Source organism: Sebastes fasciatus, chromosome 18, assembly GCF_043250625.1.
Source record: "Sebastes fasciatus isolate fSebFas1 chromosome 18, fSebFas1.pri, whole genome shotgun sequence".
In the NCBI taxonomy this organism is placed as follows: domain Eukaryota; kingdom Metazoa; phylum Chordata; class Actinopteri; order Perciformes; family Sebastidae; genus Sebastes; species Sebastes fasciatus.
Window position 1 is genome coordinate 7,070,019 of NC_133812.1, and position 8,594 is coordinate 7,078,612.

The following is an 8,594-nucleotide window of genomic DNA, read 5'->3' on the forward strand; positions in this document are numbered from 1 at the left end:
ATGCACTTATCAGAGATATAACAAAAGTATATTTAAATATACTTGGCTCATACTGAGAAGAATACAGAAAAGTTTAAGTATACTTAGGTCATACTGGCAAGTATACAGACAAGTCTAAGTATACAGACAAGTCTAAGTACACTTAGACTTGTCTGTACACTTGTCAGTAAGAGCTAAGTATTCCTGCCTTACAGTATATGCCTACAGAAAGGTTTACTTGGCTTGTAGCTGTGCTTACTATTTGATAGAGTAGCCTATTAAAGTGTGTGAGAGTTTGTAAAGGAATGTTTTGATATGAATTTACTTTAATTCAGCAAGATTTTTTTTGAAGTTGTTGGATTATCCATTCAACGTAAAGGCATGCGAGAACAACACATTTTATTTATCTTCTTAATGTGATCACAAATCATCAAGTCAAATAGCAAAAGGAACAAGTCTCTTTGTGTAATACATAAATCATTTGCTAAGTATCATACGTTAAAGTATTTAAAAGTATATAAAGTACACTTTCATGAACTAAAAAGCAGAGATGCTCACAAGTCATTTTTTGCAAGTCCAAGTCAAGTCTCAAGTCTTTGAGCTCGAGTCCAAGTCAAGTCAAGTGCGACTCGAATCCAAGTTGCAGACTCGAGTCCCCATCTCTGCTAAAAAGTGGGCTACAAATATACAGTATACAAGTAGCATATACTTGCAGTATTCAAAATATTAAACTAGTGGTTTACTGAGAGTATACTTTAAAGTGTACTTTCATAAACTAAAAAGTGGGCTACAAGTATAAAACCAGTAAACTATCAGTACACTTATAGTATAGTTGCAGTACAAAATAAAACGTATCTGTAAACTAGTTGTGTACTCAAAGTTTACTGTTCTTATACTTCAAGTATACTTAAAAATATACCTTTATGAACTAAAAAGTGGGTCAATTTAGTACACTATTAGTACATTGATATTAGTATACTTATACATAAAGTGTACTTTACCTGAGCTTACTTAAGTATACGTCATAAAATAAACTTGAAGTATACTACTTTTTCGTTAGAGAATGTATTCTTTAAAGGGGACATATCATAAGAAACTCACTTTTTCAGTGCTTGTGCTCATCCATCTGAACATCTGGAGTTCCTACCAACCCACAAACTGTGAAATAAGACGTCCCAGTCAGTTTTTTTGTGGGCTGTCTAGATCAGAAAACATGTGATTCAACAAGCCATTCAGATGTGGCTCCCCTTTCTATGTCACATGCAGCCTCATTAGAATATACCGCCCACAGCTTGGGAACTATACCTTTGTAAAGGTGCACCATATTTTTCTCTCAAGCCAAACAGAGGGTGAATACAGGTATATTCAGACAGACAGGATGAGAAAAATAATGTGTTTTTTGAACATTAAAGCATGTAAACATGTTCTAGTAGAAACCCAAAATACAAGCATGAACCTGGAAATGAGCATGATATGTCCCCTTTAAGGTTCTGTGTTGCCAGGAATTAGACAAAGCTACCTTTGCATATAAAAACAATAAGTAACCACAACAATTTTGAACAGCAGGTCAAAGTATGGCTTTGTAAAAATTGTTTCTTCTACAGTTTGTATATAATTTAATTCATTCATTCATTAATTAATTAATAATTGTATATGTATATATTGTAAAATATATATATATAATTTATGTTTGCTATATGACTTGAAGTGATTTTGAAGTGAATCAATTTGAATTAATTTAATTTGTTCGTTGACAGTATGATGTTGCCTCATCTGCATCTACATCTACACTCTCTTTAAAGGGCCAGTGTGTAGGATCTGGTGGCATCTAGTGGTGAAGTTGCAGATTGCAACCAACTGAGACTTCTCCCATGTGTGCCAAGCGTGTAGGAGAACTACGGTGCAAAAACGTGAATGTTCCTATCTGGAGCCAGTGTTTGGTTTCTGGGCTACTGTAGAAACATGGCTCCGTGAAGAGGACCCGCTCCGTATGTATAGATATAAACGGCTCATTCTAAGGTAACGAAAACACAAGGATTCTTATTTTCAGGTGATTATACACTAAAGAAAACATACTTATTAATATCATATTCCATTTCTGTTCTAAATTCTACACACTGTACCTTTAAGTCAATGTAAATAGGTCTTGGACATTATTATCATCGTGTGTGATAGAATGTCTCCCCTCTTATAATGACAAAAAAAACTACAAAAATGTCTCCATAATCTCTTAGGAGGATACATTCAGTCACTGCCTGTTTTAAAAAAGCTTGAGAGCAGCATTAAAAAAAAAAAATGAAATATGTGACTTCAAAAATTTGCAGAATTTGCCACAAGACGTTTAACTTTTTATTATAATAAAAGTAAATTCCATAGAAAATAATAAAAGTAGAGGGCGACTGAGAGCAATATTTTTACCTCATTAAATATTAGATTAAAATATTACTACTATAACACCCAGCATTTCAGAGGCTAATCCACCACCCAGGTGTCTTGTCCAACACATCAACTCCGGCTCTAAAAAAATCACCCAAAAGGTAGCATTAGTGTTCAAGATGAAAAGGTCAGCCACTCCCCTCAGATCTGCCTGGATGGATAAATGATCCCACATGAGAAACAAGGGAGGGTTGGTGTTTGGAGGCTGGGTGGTGGCTTATAGGAAGGGACGGAGGGAAGGGGAAGGTTGCGTGCCCCCGCCCCCTCTCCTCTCTCAAGGCCACTTATCAAGTCTGATGCGTCTTGGTGGAACAATACAGAAAGGTCACTCTCAGCCGGTACCCCCCCACCCCTGCTGAGCAGTCAGCCTGTACAGTGGTACAGCCACCACCAGCTGTGATGGACCGGAGCTGCTTTGTCACTTGGTGAACGGGGAGGGAAAAGGAGGTTGGGGGTGGCAATCTGATTCAAATCAGCTCTTCAAGTGAGAACAGAGAGGCAAATAATGCATTCATTTCTACCTGGGCTTTGAACACGCCTTGGCTGTAATAGTCCCATTGCTACAGTCTTTGCAGAGCCCTTCTATAGGAATTTAAGCCACTCTTTCAGGTGCAGCTCTTTGATTCACACTGCGACTCTATTGGGTATTCAGCCGGGTGCACACTGCAGAAACAGTTCCTCAGACTAATACTAATTAGCCTGTGGGATTATTTTTTCAGGTGATGTATTTCATCTGTCGAACGAGTCCAGCGTAAGTGAACGGAGCATTTAGATAAAAGTTGAAATGATTTTGCAAAAATGACTTTGCAGCGGGTCCCCGGTGTGTACAGTGTTTACTTGTCGCTGGGGTGCAGCGGTGGGAGTTGCTCCACTTATGGAAAATGATTTGGGTGAATATTTGCAAACAGTGGTCTTTTTTTCCCCCCTCCACTCTAATTAAACAATGTAAGTCTTATCGGGGACAGGGATATCCATAACGCCAAACCCTGGAGCACTTAAAAGCCATAAACACAAGACAAATGTTCATCAGCTGCACGAGTGAGCCGTAATCAATCATACGACTTAGCGGAGGAAACAGATTATTTCCCGTGCAGGAGAGTGCTGATGCCGACATAAGAATATAAATGAATGCATTCTAATTGTGAGAAATTCCCGCGTATAGTGGCACACAAACAGATGAAATGTACTGGTCTTATATAAGTGTGGAAAAAGAGGGACCTGTGATTGATCACTATCAGACTCGTTTGAAGGAGAGAGCAGCTGTTGGAAGTACAACAGCAACACCCTGTGGCTTTGGGAACACATAACACACTGATTCCTCCTGTGCAGGAGACGTCAGAGGATTTATAGAAAATAGTGTGTTTGTTTAGATAGCAGAAATGTTGATATAAGAAACTAAATGCAGATGAAACAAAGGTATAGATCCTGAGCTGCTTTTTAACCCTTAGAAACCCACATAGACCCGTTTTTGTCTTTTTTAGGGGGGTGCAGGGGGTGTTTAGGGGGAGATAGCAGGTCAACAGTAGATGTCACATAGAAGTGGTGTACATCATCTGAAAACTGGGAACCTGAAGATTAATTTGAGATGCAGCTCTGCACTGTGTGTCACTGTTCTAGTCATAAATCTGTAATAGACCTTGTGTTTTGGTTAGGTGCCTGATAGTAGTATATGATGTCCATCCCCATGCTCTATTATGTCTCATAAGTTGTTGCAGCAATTGTTGAGTTAATGTCATTTGTTACACAGATTTGGTGATGAATTTAAGCATTTATTTACCACTCCAGAATTGATAAAAATGATCAATAATCCCTCCAAAATACCACATTAAGACACCAAGACCTTGAGGAACACCACAGAAAAAAAGCCTTGCTGTGATTTGGGATCAATAGCATTTGACATTTGGAGATGTCTGCGAGAATTGCATTTGGTGGCAATTGGATGGCGAGTATTTCTGTTGTGGAAACTGCTCAGAAACCATCTTGTTATCTGGGGGTTACAGTGATTATCCTAGAGGTCACAGCAGGTCATTTTGTACAGTGAGGTCAAGTTTCAAAAAATGGTCTCACTATATGAAATGGCTACGGAACTAACATCATCACACATGACAGTTGGACTCATTGGATCTACAAGAATTTTAGAATAGGAGAAAATAACACATTTAAACTGCATGCAAACGACCGTATGGTTTTTGTCCCAAACTGCATGTGATTATCATAAAGTGGGCATGTCTGACAACACCAGCAGCCAACAGGTCAATGAGAGATGGGGGTCCACAAGACCAGACAGGCTCCACAATCCCCCCCTCTTTCTTCTCCCACCCCTGATCCTCGTCATATGGTTCAGGCCTCCATGGAGATCGGCTCAGCTGCCCGCTTGGAACAGGATTGAGTCCCGGCAGGGGGGGCGGGCAAACAAAATCGACTCTTGACTTGTTGCCGAGGGTCTCGTCTTCTTGAGCATCTTGCTCCTGACCAGGTTGACTGATGTCTCACGTGTTTGACTGCACACCACCAGCCCACACAGAATGCATAGGCGCACAGCCGCAGGAGTATAAATCAGGCATCACTCATCCCCCACAGTCAGTGGGTGAACTACATAGTGGCCTGTTCCAAGCGGGCAGCTGAGCCGATCTTCTGGTGGCCTGAACCATATGACGAGGGTCAGGGGTGGGAGAAGAAAGAGGCGGGGGGGGGAATTCTGGAGCCTGTCTGGTCTTGTGGACCAATCTCTCATTGATCTGTTGGCTGCTGGTGTTGTCAGTGATGATGATGAGGGGGAGGAGGAGGATGATCTTTCATTTAGCTAGTATTATCAGATTGCCATCTGTGTCACTTAGAGTGATTGCCAGCCATTTAATAACCTTGGATTTGATATAACAGAAGTTTTATTTGGCTATTGCAGGAAGCTTTTGCGAAACAAAATAGCAAAAGTTATATAATTATGAGCCTAAAATGTGTTATTTGAGTGGTTAAGAGTGGTTGTACTATGTCAGTGACCTCTCTATTTGATTCCTGGTGTCCAGATTATATGAAAAATTGGGTTCATTTGTCTTTGTATGTTATCTGGTTCAGGATTTATGAAAGTCCGCGTTTTTTTTGTCACTCGCGTGGACATCAATTCAAGATGACGGCCAAACGAACCCCATGGGCCATTAGTTGACCTCGACAACATGAAATTTTTTTAAGTAGACATCATTAGGAGACTAAAACAAACAGTTTATCAAAAAAATGCCATGCGGGAACCTATTTCTCCTGCTAGACTATTTCATATGATTCTAATATCTTCATTCCAGCTTTAAAGGGGACATATCGTGCTCATTTTCAGGTTCATACTTGTATTTTGTGTTTCTACTAGAACACGTTTACATGCTGTAATGTTCAAAGAAACCTTTATTTTCGTCATACAGTCTGCCTGAATATGCCTGGATTTACCCTCTGTCTGAAACGCTCCGTTTTAGCGCATTTTGACGGAATTGCAACAGAATTGCGTTGCTAGGCAACAGCTTGGGTCCACTTCCTGTCAACTGATGACATTCACATACACTGCAACCAGGAATAAACTGGGACACATTTAGAATGTTTACGTTTAAAATTGTGTCAAGGGTCTAAATATTGTATATTCGTGACATCACGAATGGGCAGAAATCCTGACAGCTTGTTTCAAATGCAGAGTTTCTGAATACGGGCTGTGTGTATTTCCCTGTGGATTGAGTTTTTCAATATTTTCACAGTATTTATATAGGACTCAAACCTGCTTTATAATAAAAAAACATGAAAATCTCACTTTTTTATAATATGGGACCTTTAAAACCGAGCCCGCTATAGCCATAGTTATTAACAGTGACAGAAAAACTACCTCCTGACAGAGAGGTATATCGATATCAAATATCCAGTATCGGTTGGGCTATAGTACGAACTACTTCAAGAATACCTGGTCCGTTAGTCTCCCAGGTTACAGTGGTCCAAAGTGTCAAAAGCAACAATGAGACCCAGTAGTACCAGAACCTGAGAAGAGCTGTTTCTGTGGATTGTGACCAGCAGAAACCAGACTGAAACTTATCACGAATATTGGGCTTATCTAAGGCAAACGCAGGCTGCTTGGCAACCACCTTTTCTAAGACATTCACTATAAAAGGCATCTTATCAGTGTGATCCTTGTACACTCAATGTCGGGAATCTCCTGAATGCATTGAACGGCCTCGATGACAGCTGTATTTTGTCCTCTTAAAGATCATATTAAACTCAGCTGGTAAATGTCACTTTGTCATTGCAGGATATGACTCAATATCCTCATGTTGCTGTATGAGCACGAGGAGTGAAAGTCAGCTGTCCAGAAGGAGAGCAGTTCATCAGGTCTGGCTCTTCCAAGATTTTAGGCAGCTCAGAGAGTAAACAAACATGCAACTTCCTGTTGACCGCAGGTCCCAAACCATATGCCGGCGTAGGTAGTCCCAGAAAAACTGCCAGGTGAGAGCATTTTAATCACCTTTGAAATGAGTGATTAGAATAATTATTTCAGGGGAGAGGGATGGCTCCTGCTATTAACAACCCTCTGTTCAATATCACAACAAATTAGTTCATGCTCATTAGTATGAGTTGTGCTTGCCTAGTGGTTTGGAAAGCCTCCATTGGGAACTTGCTTTATTACTCCCTGTGAGTGGAGCATGTAATTAGCATTCATCAAGTGCCGTGTTTATATAACATCCCTCGTCACAAATGTAATTTTGACATTACATAAGTGTTACTTGCCCGATCAAGGAGGGTCTTGCTTGCAAGGCTAAATTGTTACATCGAAGGTCAGCAGAACTTCCTCTGAACTCAAAGTCCGTAGAGAGAGAGAGACTGACAGAGATGCTCCAAACAAACCAGTTGGATTTCACAAGCGTCAAGTCAAGAGTGAAGTTTATTAGCTTTTATCACATATTTACAGGCCCACTGAGACGTGCAACAATTGAAGATGAGCCAGCCTGGGAGATCAGGCAATCAAATCACTACAAATTGACAGAAAGTTGTACCAGTTAGTAGAAACACAAAATATAACAACTGGAATAGAATCAAACAGGGGCAAAGAAGTATTCAGATCTTTTAGTATTCAGAGTATCAAAAGTAAAAGTACTCATTACGCGGCGGAAAGGCCCTTGTCAGTGTTGTATTATTATATATTATCATACTGGATACTGATGCATTAAATACTGTAAGCAGCATTTAAAAGGAAAATATGTATTTTCCTTACATTGTTGATGCACTGTAGCTATATTGTATTAATATCAAGGCAACTTTAACTCCATCAGTCAGTTTTCCAGCCAACCAACACTTTTTTTTATTATAATAATTATGTTTGTATAAATCATAAATTAATCATTTGTTTGTTTGTTTTTTACTTTGACTCTTTGTTTGTTTGTTTTTTACTTTTTTTGTCCTTTCTTTTCTTTTGACATTTTGAATTTAGTTGAACTTTTTTTTGCAGATAAATAGGATGTTGAAAGATACACACACTCAGTTTTCAACCGCTTTTCATCTCCACTGTGAGTGGAGTGGGTGTCTCACAATGGACAGCTTTATTTATTTTAATTTTTTTTAAAGGATGAAAATCGATTTTGTGCAAATTTTACAATAAATTTCCCCAAAACCCTGCAAGAAAACACAAATTAATGCATGTGTCCATCCACTACTGTTATGTTAATGTCAGGGCTGTCAAACAATTAAATTATTTAATCACGATTGATCGCAAATTAATCACACATTTTTTATCTGTTCAAGGTGTGCCTTGGATGGAGATTTGTCATGTATTTGGTGCTCATATCAACATGGGAGTGGACAAATGTGCTGCTTTGTGCAGATGTGTGTATGTGTTTGTTATTGGAGATCAATTAAAGCCTGTGTGTGAGATGTGGTTGAAACATAAGTTAAGAATGTTTTGTGAAACATTCTTAACTTGTGTTTCAACCACATAAATTAAGAATTAAGAATAAATTCTTCTTCTGATTGAATGAAAACTATTGGATTTAGAGTTGTTGTATATGATTACAGTGGTGGAATATAACTAAATCAATTTACTCAAATACTGTAGGCTACTTTACTTAAACATTTAGCATTATTTTACACTTCAACTCCACTGTTACATTTGTTTTCTTCCTCACTACCTTTTATTAACAATTAGAATAGTTACATTTTTAATT